Raw genomic sequence first — 16,090 nt, forward strand, 5'->3', positions numbered from 1 at the left:
TGTCATGTAGAGTTTATTTGTAAATGGCTTGTAATGTGAATATGATTGGGGTTTGGCAACCCTTGCAGCTAACTTCATCCTTCGCTTTTCCTTCTCGAGTTGATAAAATTGGAAGAGGGTTTTATGGTAGATTAAGGGCATCAGATTGTGATGGTTTGAAATCTTTGCTTTTCATTGGTTCTTCATTTGCCCTACCTGCTCTTTCATATACAGTTCAGTTTTGGTGAAAGAGAATTCAAAAGTAGTCAAAGGTCTGAAATTAGTGCTTGGCTGTAAGAAATTGAATGTATCAACACTTGATGCATTATCTAAAGAATTTTCTTTTGTGTGACCTTGTTTAGGATGATGATAAATATTTCTTTAAAGTGAATGACATTATGGTGGTTGCCACTACTTGTAAATCTATTCTTTGTTTAGTTAAGCCTATGCTAGATCAATCAAATGCAACTCTACTTGTCTAGTTCTCTTGACTAAGATTTCAAAATCCAATATGGCAATTGGCCATGGACAAAATGGGAGCTTGAGAAGCTTAAGCCTACGCCAAGTCAATTAGATGCAACATCACTTGTTCTAGTTTCTTGACTAAGATTTCAAAATTCAATAGTACAAAAAAATTGACCATGGCCAAAGTGGGAGCTTTAGATGATTTATTCAAGTATACATCCTTAGGTCCTTAGGATGCAATAGAAGAGGCTACGATAGGGTTTAGGGTTCAGGGTACTATGATTAAAGCAATAAGTGCTATTGTCAAGTTCGGAAGGCATAATCACCTGTACAAAATTAATATGGTTAGTGATCAATTGGAAGGCATAATCTCCATTTTCTCATTGGAATCTAGATACATGTTAACTATAGAACTTAGAAGGCATTAAGCTGGTATCTAAATTTCAGATTCATATAGGCATCAAATTTAATGAACTTTGACTACAAACTATCTTTGGGAAGGATCTCCAATAAATATATCTTAGAGAATTAGTATTGCAGTGTAATGTCCCAAGGTGATGTATTAGCTTATTTTGCTAAATTTTTAGAAATAAAATACAAATGATAACACATTTTTTTTCTTTTGATCATTGAGATCCCAATATGAGAAAGTTGAGAATATATAGTAGCTAGGATGTGAATAGTAAACAATTTATTTCACTTACCCAGTTTGAACAAGTTAAGAGTGCATGGTAGTTGGGGTGTAAACAAGAAGCGATTTATTTTTCTTATTGGTGTTAAGCTTCATAGTATATAGGCTAATCCAGATAATCAGAGATAATTGGTGGTGAAAATGTTGAAGTTATGATAATGCAAGAAACAAACTGGAGTTGTCTCTCTCTCATTTTTTAGAAAAAGTTTGTCCACACATGCTTAGAAGAGAAATAGTCCATTAATTAGTGTGTAGTTTATAGGTAATCAACATAGATATATGGGTAGGAAAAGGCAACGAATGAGAGAAATAAGAATGTTAAATGATTACTGAAGATCATAATGATGCAGTAAAAAAAATGCAATGGCCTTTCAAAATTTATACACTCAGTGTATTTATATTTCTTTATATACAACTACAAACCAGAACCTGATGCTCTCACGAAACTAGGCTATGGAAAGTAGGGGTTTCCCCTACAGTAACAAAGAGCAAGCTATCATACACACACACACACACACAGAGTTAGTTAGTTAGTTTCCAACATCACAATGGATATATCTGGTTTCTTTCATCAAACATTGGATGTTTAATATAGCCATAAAAAATATACAGGTATGAATTAGAATAATAAAAGTGATGAATAAATATTGGAGAATATTATGATGCATAAAACAATTGCAGTCACCTCTCATCAAAAAAATTTCCTTGTCTAAGTGTGCAGGCATGCACACACATGATGACACAATTTTGTGAGAGATGACTGTAGTTTGTTTTATTCATCATCGTGATCTTTAATGTTCAATCCAATTTTTATTGCATTCACAAATGTCTTAATGCTTATTTATTTTTGATAACTACATTCTTATAACCAACCATTGTTTGGTAAACTACTACATTTTTGAAAACATATTTAGGCAATATGCATAGACTTTCTTGATAGAAGATTTTGCACATTACAATGTTCTCATGTATTGATGAAACTTTCTTTCCTTAGGCACATGTTGTAGGTTACATTGGTTATTAGTTTTATGTATTATACATATTTATGCATAATTGTTGGTAGTTTATATTATATATTTCATAATAAGTTATCAATTGTTGATAGTCTACACATCTTATAAACCACTCATTGTTTGAGCCATTTCTCTTGCTGAAGCATTCTAAGGAAATAATGACAGACTTTCTTGACTATTATAAAAATTTCTTTCAATCTTTTAAATTTGAGCCTAAGGATTGATGACTTTTCTCTTCTTAGGTACATTAGGCAGGTTTAATTGACTATTTTGTTTATATGCACTTTTAAGGTGGTTTTGTGATGCATTTTTTTAACGTATAATCATTGATAGTCTAAACATGTATGTGTAGACTATCAAATTTGGACGCACCATGCAAAACAGATCACATAAATTTTCTAAAAATGTGCATATAAAGATATATGAGAAATCAATTATTGATCAAATAGAAGTAAGATGTCAAGAAAATTGTTATTTTAAGGACAACATTTTTAGGTAAACTTTAGCAACATAACATGCATCTATAAAAGAAAAGTGAGGTTTTCAAGTCACTGATAAGAGAGATTCATGACATTGACTGCAATATCAGGAAGTATTGATGGCATCATTCTTAGAGTGACAACTAACACTAAAATAGAAAAGTGTGAATTTGAACACAAAAAAATTCAATAAAAATTATAAGAAGCCTAGGGCTACAACAGGGTTTGGTATCATCTCTTGAAGTCTTTGCTGCTAATTGGTGAAGGGTTTTATATTGTTGAATATTATTTCTATATTGTATCAATCAAATATAGAACTTTAAATCAATCTGAAAGTAATATGCTCATCACTATTTCTGATGTTCATCAATTTTGTGTATGTGTTGATCCACCTTTTTATCCCAATAATGGCTTGATATAATGGCCAGTTTGAAGTTTTTTTTATCGTTGTTTCTAATATTCAATCTTATTTCTTATGTGATGTTCTTGTTAAGATCATCCTCTCTGATTGAGGCTATATGCACATGCAATCTTTATTTCTTACCAATGGTGGATTACTTCCACCCTCCTTGGTTGCTGTAAGGCTCTTGAAGTCCTTAGTATGCTACTAAAATAAGGTTTGATAACTAAGTCCAAATATTCATGTTACTTTGGGTTTCAATTTAAATGTTTCAAAAATTTCCAAGAATTAATGAAAGTTTCTAAAGCCAATTTGTTTATGGTCATTTAAACTCATTCTATTTTATGTTAATATTAGGATTAAATGGAATTTATTGAAGCAGATAGTACCATCTGACTTTGTGTTTCTTTCTTTGTTTTGAAGTGTAACTTGCATTTCTTGGAAGTGTTCCACAACATAGATCTCCTTCAAAAAAAATTTCTAGGTTGGGCAATTGGTAATTTCTTTTCTTTCTATGGAAGATTGTAATTGACAAAATTTAAGACCTTTATAAATACTATAATGAAGCTTTTAATGATATGATTTCTTATTGGATAAGTGGATTATTGAAACAAAAGGACCAAAATATTGTGTGTTTTCATTTGGGTGGCTTTGAAGATTAAATGTTATTTTAAAAATAATAACCTTATTTCTTGACAAGAGTATGCATATAACCATTAAAAATATCTAGAACTATATCTTGGATTAGAACTAAAATTAACATTGACATCTTCTTCTATTTCAAAATTTTGAACTATAATATATGATTTTGATATCCTTCACAATCAATGAATACCATAAATTTGTCTTCAACTCAATTTGGACTATTACTATACTTTCATTCTACTTCTTTTTACATCAACTTATTGTGAAAATTATTATCAAATATTGATGGTATTCTTTTTATATAAATTGGATAAGTGGCACTAGTGGAAGTTAAATAATCAACAACTCTTTTCTTTTCAAAATAGAGTTCAAGCTTCATTGCATCAAAATCTACTTAAATAATAGGAGCTAAGAAACTGAAGATAGTACCTATGCCTTTCGAAGTCAAGTTGCACTATAAAATTTGATATATAATACCAAATTGAGCATATTGATATTTTGACTAGTCACTATAATTCTTTGTATCAAAATGTGTCACAGAGCTAGTAAGCATTCTATTTCTTTTTAAAAGTGAAATTCTCTTACCATATACAACAAGACATCACCTTTGAGTTGATTTATCTAATGAATGGTCTTTAGAACCTTCTTGTTAAATTCAACCAAATCTAAGTTAAGTATTTTGGGTATTCTACTATCTTCATTACTTTTGAAGAACAAATATTAGTTTTGTTCAAGGTTAAGTGAGCTTTATTTGTCTCCAAGTTTGTAAAATTATCATCCATGTGAAGTATGTGAAAAATACTTTGTTTGTGCTAGATGCTTCCCTTTAATGTTTGGATTTTTAGGTTCTCTAAGCCATATCAAAGTGGTTGTTTGATGTTAAGAAATTTTTTTGGATCTCATATATTACTTAAAGCTCTGACAGTTCCATACACTCCTTTGGTTTTGACTGTTCCAACATAGTGACTTTCAAAATGACTTAAAAACCATGAGCTTACAAAGAAACTACACTCTATTTGTATCATTATCACTCCAAATCATCAACAAAGTGTTAGAATTATTTAGAATAACTGAGAGAGGGGAGGGGGGGAGGTGGTGAATCAGTTATCCGAGGTCCAATGATGTCCAATACAACTTTTTCTTCTAATCCTTAATGGCACATAACTGAAATGATCATGCATGCAATTGAACATTAAACAATCATGAAAAGTAAACATGCATCACACCATAACACTAAGGATTTTGATGACCCAAAAACCCTCCAGGAATAAGAAGGTAAAACTGGGGTGGGGATGATACCCACTGAATAACTGTGCAATTGATTTCAACCACTTCTGATGGTTTTCCCTATTAAAGGCTACAATACATTGTTAAATGTGACCCTGTTAAAGGATTTCTACACCCTGTTAGGAGTGTGCCCTGTTAGAGGACTTAAGAACATTCAACTTGGAATGTCACCCTGTTAAAGGATTTACATAGAGCTATTAGGCTCACCCAAGTCCATGGGATTTACAGTCACCTTCTCACAAGAATCTTTCATCCCTCTCTAAGGATCTCCTATCCTCCTCCTAAGGATCTCTTTATCCTTTTCCTGAGGATCTCTTTATCCTCCTCTTGGGGATCTCTTTATCCTTTTCCTGAGGCTTATCCACCTAGCTATTAAGCTAACCTAGCAATGTAGGGTTTCAATGTCTAATACAATGGTAAGAAAGTATTAGAAGAATTTTGACCTGATATAGATTGCAACTTCAACTTTGTAGATTTTAGATCACTCTTCAATCATTTTCTTTTCTTGGCTTTCCTCCCTTGCAGTGCTAACAACTTGTTCACCCTTCAAGATCTATCTCCTTGAGTTCTTCCACTCGTTATGCCAATGCACTCCATGGTCATTTGATCAACTCAGAGTCTTGATGCCCTATTCTTACTCCTCTTGGCTTCTTTGCATGACCACACTTAAGACCAACTCCCTCTCATGCATACGCCTTTGATCTCTAACTTGTAACTCCTTATAAAGAAGTTATGTTCTTCATTTCCTGCTCAAATCTTAATTTGATCTTGAGAAAATGGTATTGTTTTCCCTCCAAATTGTTTCTTCTAGAAACTTCATGATAAGTCCATTAGCATTCACCTTGAATTGGTTTGCATGGTTTACATAATAATCTGTGACATCTACTCATCATCCTTATCATCCAACTAATTCAAAAAAATTTATGTAACAAACTTATCACTACTGATCTGGCGAATCTTTGACTTAACAAATAATACAACAACTCGGCATCATTGATTTACTGATGCTCGACTCCTTCTGTGTTACTCGACTTCTATTGTTATTTTACTGGCACTCGGCACCTGAAGAAATTTTGTGTTACTCAGCTTCTATTGTTATTTTATTGGCACTCGACACCTAAAGAAATTTTGTGTTACTCGGCACCTTATCTTCACTTGGCACCTAAAGGCTGCTCGGTACCTAAAGATCACTCGGCACCTGAAGGCTACTCAGCGCCTAAAGATCACTCGGCATACACTAAGTTGAACTTGCTCGGCTTCAACTAAGAATCTGTTCAACACTTACTAGCTAACTCGACTCTCTCCAATGAACTTAGTCAATCCTTACATCTTTGATGTGTCTCAGTGTGTCCATCCTCTGTGTCGTAGAGTATGCCATCAATACACTATTTCATCAATGGCTTAACTGATCCTTATATTTTATTACAACACCATAACTTCAACCTTTCTCTAGGTACTCTGTTACATCTTATTGATTGCCACCTCCTTGTCAATCAACCAATTGATAGTATTTGGATCACTAAAGCAATTGTCATTCTTGCAAGTAGCAAGTTTGACATCAATGACAAAACAATGATTGAAAACATTCTTTACCAGTTCCATTATTCTTCATTCATGATCTTTTCAATGATTTCCAACACAAAGTCATGATCAATCTCATCTATGAAGCATACTAAAAGCTAAGGATTTGAAGCTACTCTATCATATCATTTTTTTCCACATCTTGTTCAAACCATATAATGCAATCTCATCTATGAAGCGTATTAAAAGCTAAGGATTTGGAGTGACTCATATACAATTCATTTTTTGTCATTCATTATATGGTTTGAACAAGTGTGGAAAAAAATTAGATTTTTATTATGAAATTTTTGTTCACCAATCTATGTTAAACTAATTGGCAAAGATTTTGTCCTCTAAGTTGCAACAATTTTGAGAAAAAACCTAACTTTTATTCACCATATCTTAAATGAATGTTCATGTTGAGGTGATTTGAGTTTGATCAATTATTCTCGATACAAGTTGGTGTCGAGTTTCCTTTTTATTATTTTGCAGATCTGTTGCTATTTATTCAATGTGCAATTGTGGAGAACTTTTTAGATTATCAACCTTTGTGTTTCTAAGGTTTTCTTACAAGTAAGAAACATTACTTGATTAAAAATTTCAAATGTCTTTTAGACTCCTATGGGGTAGATGTTACACATCCACACCCTGAAGAAGATTCTAGTCCATCAATAGTGGCAGTAGGTTTTCAATATAGATCATTGTTTGTTGTTTTTCTAGTTCACACAATTCATATGAGAAATGCTTATCTCAATATTTTGGGTTTGGTGCAAATGTCAGGTGGTTGCATCTCAAGATTGGCTTGAAGTCACAAAGAATTAACTTGGGGAAAACTTTTACAGCTTCACACACCATGGATTAGGGATGTGTTTTGAATTACTAAATGACGAAGAGGAGAAAACCCTCTAGAGCACAATTTCTACCTTGATTATTATGCATTTTATTAACACTGAACCAACCAATGAAATTGAAAATTCTTAGACAAGTTACTACTTCTCAAAATTAAAAATATGATTTTTGGAAATTCACCTGCTACTCGAAATTTAAAGTATCATATTAGGGAATTCAGATGATTATTTCAATTTTATTCTTTGCAGGGAGCTACTGATTTCTTTTTGCAGAGCAATAGGACAAAAGCTTCTGTGAATCATATTTTATAGGTAATTTATTTCATTTTGATTGGTGTTTGTGGTGACATTTAGTTCTGCATTTCTTATGTCTCCTTAGGGATAGCTTTGGTATTTATTCAGAGATGGTGTAAGTGAAGGACAATTTTACCAAGTTCTACTTTATGAATTGGATGCTATTTGCAAGCTCAGTTTCCTAATACTCACTATAGTACTTGCTATTCAATTGAGATTGACACAACTCATTATTTTGTTTGTATTCTCTTTGAATTTTGTTGAAGAAGATAGCTGAATGCTATATGAATTAAAAGTTCTATGGTGTCAACGGGCTCGTGCATCTCTTGAGCCAAATTACTAGCCCTAATGACATTTGTTGTTGTTCAAAAGTGGCACCATACTAGACTACTTGCAAACAACCATGCAAATAGGCATTCTATAGATAGAAGTGGGAACATCTTACCAAGTCTTCAGTACATAATAAAGCAAATGAATTTCATAAAAAAAAATTTTGATAGTAGATTTGTTTAAATATTGCCCATCAAAAATTACTTAGTACATCTCATCTTTTTTCTGCACAAGAGCTTGCAGTTTTGAAGAATCCGATGGCGAAGAATCTGAAGAAGATATTGTAGCAAAGGTATATTTGGTGTTTTTTTTAAAGTGAAAATGTGACTGGAAATTTTGTATATTGTCATATTTCACATGCAAAAAGGTCAAATTGTAAATAGAGGTGAAGCCATATGGATTTAAGTTTCTTCTTCATTATTTATAATGCTATCGATTCCTTCTTTGTAGCTATAAAAATACTTGTTTATTTTCACCTTTCTAGATACCCTTTACTAGGTTCTTGAAGATTCTAAAATATCTTGGGCTGACCCCACTCCAGCATGTCTTAACTCCTACTTGGTTCACAGACCTAACTACTATGACAAAGCAAGGGGTGTTTTTGAGCTTGAGGGTCTTCAAAAACTCCTTCTCTCCAACCATCATCACACTAGATATCCTTCCTATCTTTTGGTAGTGGTCTCATGGTTTATTCCTTCCCATTTTTGGCTTAGAATTGACATCAAATTACCAAGGCCTGCTTAACAATAGGTGACAAGCATCCATTTCTGCAACATCACAGACAATCTTGTCTTTGTACTCCCCTATTTGAAATTGAACTTGAACTTGTTCATTTACTATGACCTGTTGCTCCTTATTTAGCCATGAAACCTTATAAGGGTTAGGATGAGGAAACTTCTTCAATCCAAGCTTCTCTACCATTTCTACTAAGGCTATATTATCAGTTAAACCAGAATCTACAATAACTTTGCAGACCTTACCTCTTACCTTGTAGAGAGTTCCAAAAAATATGTTTCTTTGGGGAGGTTCTTGCTTTGTGATAGTCTTCAGCAGGGTTCTATTGAACATTAGAGACTCTCCTCTCTCTAGATCAGCATTTCATCTTGCCCCTTGGTCACTTTGTGCATCCTCCTCTTGAGCCAAATGGACTCTCTCATTCCCTTATTAGCTGCTAGTGCCCATTTTCTCAAGAAGTGCTTGTATGTAGCAAGTGCAATATGTAGAGATAGAGTTATGGAAGGTCAACTAAGTATTTGTTTCTTTTCATTTTTTATATTTCTTTATCTTTTTATCAATCTATCTCTCTATCTATACCTCTTTCTATCTGTCTCACTTTAGTATTCATTTCTATATGTGTTTTCCTCTTACTACTCTATCTGTAGGTTGCAAACAAATCATCCTTCTTCCACTAATGAGTCATTTGATTCAAGAAAGACCATGTCTAACGATAACAATGCACAAAAAAATAGGGCGACAATTGCTAGACTATGGTCTAACTTAAAAAGAAAAGGTGATGGAAAATGTTATTGTCCTTGCAAAATTTTAAAGGGCTTAAAGACTCCAAGATATCTAATCACAACAACTGAGCAACATTGTAGGCAACATGGTCACATTGAAGGGAGAAACAAATATTTTCCATTGGTATGTATATTAATAGTCTATAAATTACACAAGACATGATTTGATGATGACATCATGATCATGGTTAATATAAGGTCATCATTTTCATATAGGTCAATGTCCCTGAGTTTCATGTTATGGACCATGACAATTCAGAGAATGCAGATTTCCAAATGAGGGAACATGGAGGTGTGAATATTGAAGTAGAAGGTAATGATACCATGGAAGATGACCATGATGATGAAGATCACAATGATCAAGATGATGATGATGATGATGTTGACGTAGAGCTTGATGTACCTATACTTGAGAAGGAACACAACTCCCTATATGAAGGCTCCAAAACAAGTCTTCTTGACGTTGTATTGTTGTTGATGAACTTGAAGGTTATGAATGGTTTATCCAATGTAGCAATGACAAGTATGTTAAGGTATGCCATCTTCTTTCATTATTTTACTCGTAGTTCCCTTACAATTAACATTGGGCTCGTGTAGCAATTAATATTCTTTAAATTAACAAATTATATTTTTGGTCATAGGTTGATAGGTGAGTGTTTGTTACCACCATCAAACATTCTACCTCACTCATATCGAGAACTATCTACCATCATGAAAGATATTGGAATGGAGTATCAAACAATACATGCATGTCTGAATGATCATACTATATATCATAAACAACATGAATTTGCAACACAATGGCCTATTTTTCATATTAGTAGATATCAATCAGATCGATTAACAAAAAAGGTGCCTCATAAGGTTCTTTAGAATATTCCCATTATTCCACATCTGCAATGATTATTCAGGTGCAATAGCTTGGCACAATTTATGGATTACCATGCACGTAATAGAAGTCAAGATGACATTATGAAAATGCCTGTAGATGGTTTGACATATAAGGAAATAGAGGAAAAATGGCCACACTTTAAAGAAGAACCTCGTAATCTCAAGCTTTCATTGGTAGCAGATCGTGTCAATCCTTTTGGAGAGATGAGATCTACTTACTCGGTGTGGCCTATTTTTGTTATCAACAATAACATACCTCCTTGATTGTCCATAAAGAGAGAGCACATAATGTTGACACTGATTGTTCCAGGTATTTTTTGATTTAATGGTCATATAAATTAATTTATTATTACTAATCCATCAAAATGGTTATAATAATTATGTAATGTTTTTGTTCATTCAACTAGGTAAGTACCAAGTTAAAGATATCAATGTATATATTGAACCCCTTATCAACGAGTTGAAAGTGTTATGGAATGGGGTTACTATGTATGACATCTATAGACCAATAGGACAAAGATAATTTCAATTTCATGCAATGCTTGTATGGACAATACATGATGCCCCTAGGCTAACACATTTTTGTGGTATGTTCTCTTCTTAACACCTCTTTTTTGGTATGTCAATGTTAACACATTTAATCCAATTATACACAATCTTGTAGGTCTTCAAACAAAGGGAAAATTTGCATTTCCAATTTGTGGTCCAAAGATGAAATCTCATCATTCAAAAAGTTTAAGGAAGTAGGTGTTCGATGAGAATATATACTTTCTTCACAAAAATCATAAGTACCGAATTATCAAAAAATATCTTTTCAATGGGAAAGAAGAGACTATGTCAAAGCCACAGAGAATGACACCTCACTTATGGAAGTTGGCATACAATAAAATAAATCATCGAGGTAATGTCATTCCACCTGATGGTTTTTGTTTCAAATTTATATTTTGATATTGTGTTTTGTTTACTGATGATGTGATTAATGCTTGGGAAGGTCGTGAAGGCATCAATGACTAACTTCCAAAAGGACTAAAAATTTATCCTACGCAATTTACTAGGTTGTTGTACTACAAGAAACTCCCAATTGTGCATTTATTTGATCCTATGCATATTGGAAAGAATGTAACATAGACATTATGGAAAATCTTGGATGGAAGGCGTGACAAAGACCAAATTGTCAAAACTTGTAGTGACATTGAACAACCAAACCATGCAATGAAAAATGGCATTCGATCAAATAAAAATGGAGACCATATTGATACAAGTACCCTTAGTTGGTTATTTTCAGAGCAACAGAGCAATGTTATAAAAGAAGTCATAAAAAAGTAATGATTTCCCATAGGATTTGCTACGAACATAAACAATCTCATACCAAAGAAAAGTGAATTTGGGCCAAGGTTGAAAACATACAATTGGCATACATTTATTAAGGTAATTCATATTATTTTGTATTCACTATATATTTATATACTGCATGTAGTTTTAATTGCATTCTTTTATAAAATATTGACAAGATCATTTTACAAATATTGTAGTACATTCTACCTCTATCTCTCCCACACCACTTCGCCAACAATGTCAAAAGGTTATATATGATCTTGGAAAACACATGAGGTGGTTGTCATCTAAAGAAATCAATAAAGAAGATATAAAATATTGTAAGAGAAAAATTCCTCTTCTTATGTGTGAAATGCAAAAGTGTCTACCTCCAAGTTTTTTCAATGCACAAGAACACTACCTCATACATCAAGTTGAGGAGATTGAATTGTGTGGACCTGTACTAACCAGGTCAATGTGGATGGTTGAGAGGCACTTGAAATTTTTGAAAGGATTGGTTCGACAGAGAGCACATCCTAAGGGTTCTATGGTGGAGGGATATATGGTATACCAGACCATGGTGTACATTAGTGAATATCTTCCTAAGTTTGTAGCAAAGATCCATGTAGATCATATTTGGGATCCCAACTCAATTAAAAAATTTGAAGGAAAGTACTTGATGGGAAAAGGTAGATTTAGGAAAGTGAGAGGTAATTATAAGATGTTATTGTAGTTAATTAATTCTTATAAATCTTCAATATAAGTTATTTATAATTGGTTTATTTTTTTGAAACAAGTGGTCAAGAGTGGGATGCAATACATATGTATATTGCAAACAATCTTGATTGGATGATGGAATGGATTGAACGATGTCAACAAAATGGTTTTTCATTAACATGGGAAGGTGTTGCTTCATTGGTTATAGAAGCTCATTGTAATGGAGATTCGAATGTTATGCCGATGGTAGTTGATCTAGTAAAGGGTTTGAGAGGTGGAGAGGTACGTAAAAATTTATTAATGATCATAACTCAATGTATGTTTCGTATCAACTCATGATGCAAATAATTTACACACACTTCAAAAATTGTAGGTCAAGCACCACAAAGCTATGTACTATCATGGCCACAAATTTTGCATAAAAAAGTTGGATGACACAAAGAAAACTTGTGATTCTAGGATAACTGCAGTTTTTGAGGTCACCAATATATCATCTAGAAATGACATACATCCTCAACAATATCAAAATTAATACTATTGCATCTTGGATGATATAATTGAGTGTGACTTTAAAACCTTCAAAGTAGTTCTATTCATTGTCAAATGGTATAGGTTACGACTAAATCAAAATGATCTAGATAGAACGGTTATTCAACATGATAATGGATTTACAATGATTAATACAAGGTCGTTTGAGCCAATTGGAGATGAGCCCTATGTTCTTCCAAGCCAATGTGAGTAAGTGTTTTACTCAAAGGTTCCACATAAATAGGCTTGGTCATTTGTTGTTAGACATGATCCAAGGGGAAGGCCGATAAAATATAATGTTATGGAAGAAGAAGATATTGAAGATGATGAAGAAGCAGATGATGAAGATCAAGATGATGGTGATGACGATGATGGTGATGATGATGATGATGATGGTGATGATGATGATTATGGTGATGGTGATGGTGATGGTGATGATGGCGATGATGATTGTGATGATGGCGATGATGGTGATGATGATAGTGATGATGATAGTGATGATGATGATGAGATGATGAAGATGAAGATGAAGATGAAGATAATCAATGACTAAAAACATCATCACCCCTTTTTTTGATGATCTTGCATTCCATATATAAGATAAATTTGTTCATGTTTACGTCGATGTTGCATATTGTTCATGTTGTCTTCTAAGTTATTTGTAGCATATGTGTATCATGTAATTTTTAGCTAACTTAAGATAAATGATTAACATATGCAAGAAATTTGATTACATATTTATTGTGTTCATTTCTAATGATTAAAACATATGTTATTTATAATTACCAATGTTTATATTGTGTGTGATTATCACCCTTTTTGCAAATAGTCAATTGACTATAGGTACATTGTCACCCCTTCTGTTGACAATCTTGCATTCCATATATAAGGTAAATTTTTTTGTGTTGTCTTCTAAGTTATTTGTAGCACATGTGTATCATGTAATTTTTTGCTAACTTAAGATAAATGATTAACATATGCAAGAAATTCGATTTCATATTAATTGTGTTCATTTCTAATAATTACAACATATGTTATTTATAATTACCAATGTTTATATTGTGTCTGATTATCACCCTTTTTGCAAACAGTCAATTGACTATAGGTACATCATCACCCCTTATGTTGATGATCTTGCATTCCACATATAAGGTAATTTTTTTCATGTTTACGCATATCATGTAATTTTTAGCTAACTTAAGATAAATGATTAACATATGCAGGAAATTTGACCCCTTTGGCATGGATCGTGCATAGTGACATGGATCAGTAGGTATAAGTCAATAAATAGACATAATTTTCTTATATTCTTATTGTTTATCATTGAGCACGTATGTTATAAATAGACATATTATATAATCATATAATGTATATATAGACAAAGAAGGTCTGTATAGAAATATAATTGTATAATCACTTTCAACTTACTGCATTTTATATTTGTCACTTTCACTTTCCATTGGATGGATTGCAAGACCCACCAAATAGGTACTTGTCAGATCTATCTACATCGAATGAGGGAAATGAGGAAATGATAGATGAAAGCTCTACATGTAGTACGGCTAAAATAGGGAGATCAACTAAAGGTCAAAAGATTAGAAAAAAAATTGATAAATGCATGCAATTTTTCCTTGCTAATGGGGGTTCATGTTCTTATGATGATGAGACCAAAGGCAACAACAAGGTGCCCTTTTAGTACACACACATTGAGAAAGAATGGGTACCCAATGAGCTACCTCCAATTAACATAGATTTTTGTGTTAATGAGAGGATATATCACATTGCTCCATCCTCATTACATGGTTTGGGCCTATTTTCCATGGATGGGATAAAGGTATGTTACAACAAAGTTGTTGAATTGTATAAGTATGTCGGTCCATGTTACAATTACAATGATTGGATGCAGATTGTTTGATATAAAAAAGTATGTGTAGGTATGCACTATCAGCTAATTATGTACAACGGAAAGAAAATGATCAAAGTAAAAGATTTTCTATGTACATTGATGGGAGACCAAAAGCAACATGTAATATTGCAGGTTTTATAAATAGTACGCAACCTTCCTCAACTAGTAAGCAACCCAATTACATATTTCAGGCGTGTGAGGGGAATGAAGTTTTTGTTTGTGCAATAAAATCAATAAGTGCAGGGGAAAAACTACTAATAGATTACCATTTAAATCACATAGATACAAACAAAGTTACTATCATGAGGGTTGTAAGTACTATATACCATTTTGTTAATAACTTTTTCTTTTTTTGTCTATTGCTTTCAGTTAGCTAAACTTTTTATGTTTAATCTTTGTGACAGGATGATATGGATCTAACAAATGATAGTAGCCACCAGGATGCTACTTCCACCCCTTCTTCAGTGAGGGTAAACCTTATTGAAATTGTACAAATTAGATAGTTGAAAAATATTATATTATTACGTTATTTTATTTACAATTTTTGAGTTTTTATGATAGTTTTACTGATATTCCTCTCACAATTTGATGTTCAAGATAAGGGAAAAGCACCAGCAGTAAGTACCAAGCCACTAGCTATGCCTTCTGATGATGATATTACTAAAACTCCCAATGTAACAATAATGTTGAAGAAAAAAATTTAAAAAATTAATTTAGAAATAATGAAAATTTTGGATGAGCCAAATATTCCATCTAAGGAGATGATGAAGAGGCTATCAAATTTGAGAGCGCAAGCTCATCGTTATGAAGTAAGCAGTAATGAATCTTTAGTTATAACAAAAGATCAATAAAAATTTATATTTTATAATCTTTTATGTTGTGAAGTAAAATATGTAATATGTGAAAAAATACTTTATTGATGCAATTTTTTAAAGAGTTGTAAGAAAATTTAACTACTAAATTCTTGCTATACAGGATTTTTTGGCAACTAATCCAGAACCTAGTCAAGGACAATGTGGTGAGGCCAGTAGTAGCACAGCTCTGACTGCCACTGGTAAAATAATCTTTTAGTTGACAAGTTAGAAGGAATTTTTTATTTCGAACATTCAAAACTTCTTAAGTTAACTCTTACATTTATTATTTTAGAATGTCTTTGCTAACAATGTATTGTTCAGGTCATCCAGTGCAGGAGACTCCTAGAAGGTTGACAGATGCCCATATGAGAT

The sequence above is a fragment of the Cupressus sempervirens genome, chromosome 6 (genome assembly GCF_028749045.1).
Source record: "Cupressus sempervirens isolate cs-2001-9-10 chromosome 6, ASM2874904v1, whole genome shotgun sequence".
Lineage (NCBI taxonomy): Eukaryota > Viridiplantae > Streptophyta > Pinopsida > Cupressales > Cupressaceae > Cupressus > Cupressus sempervirens.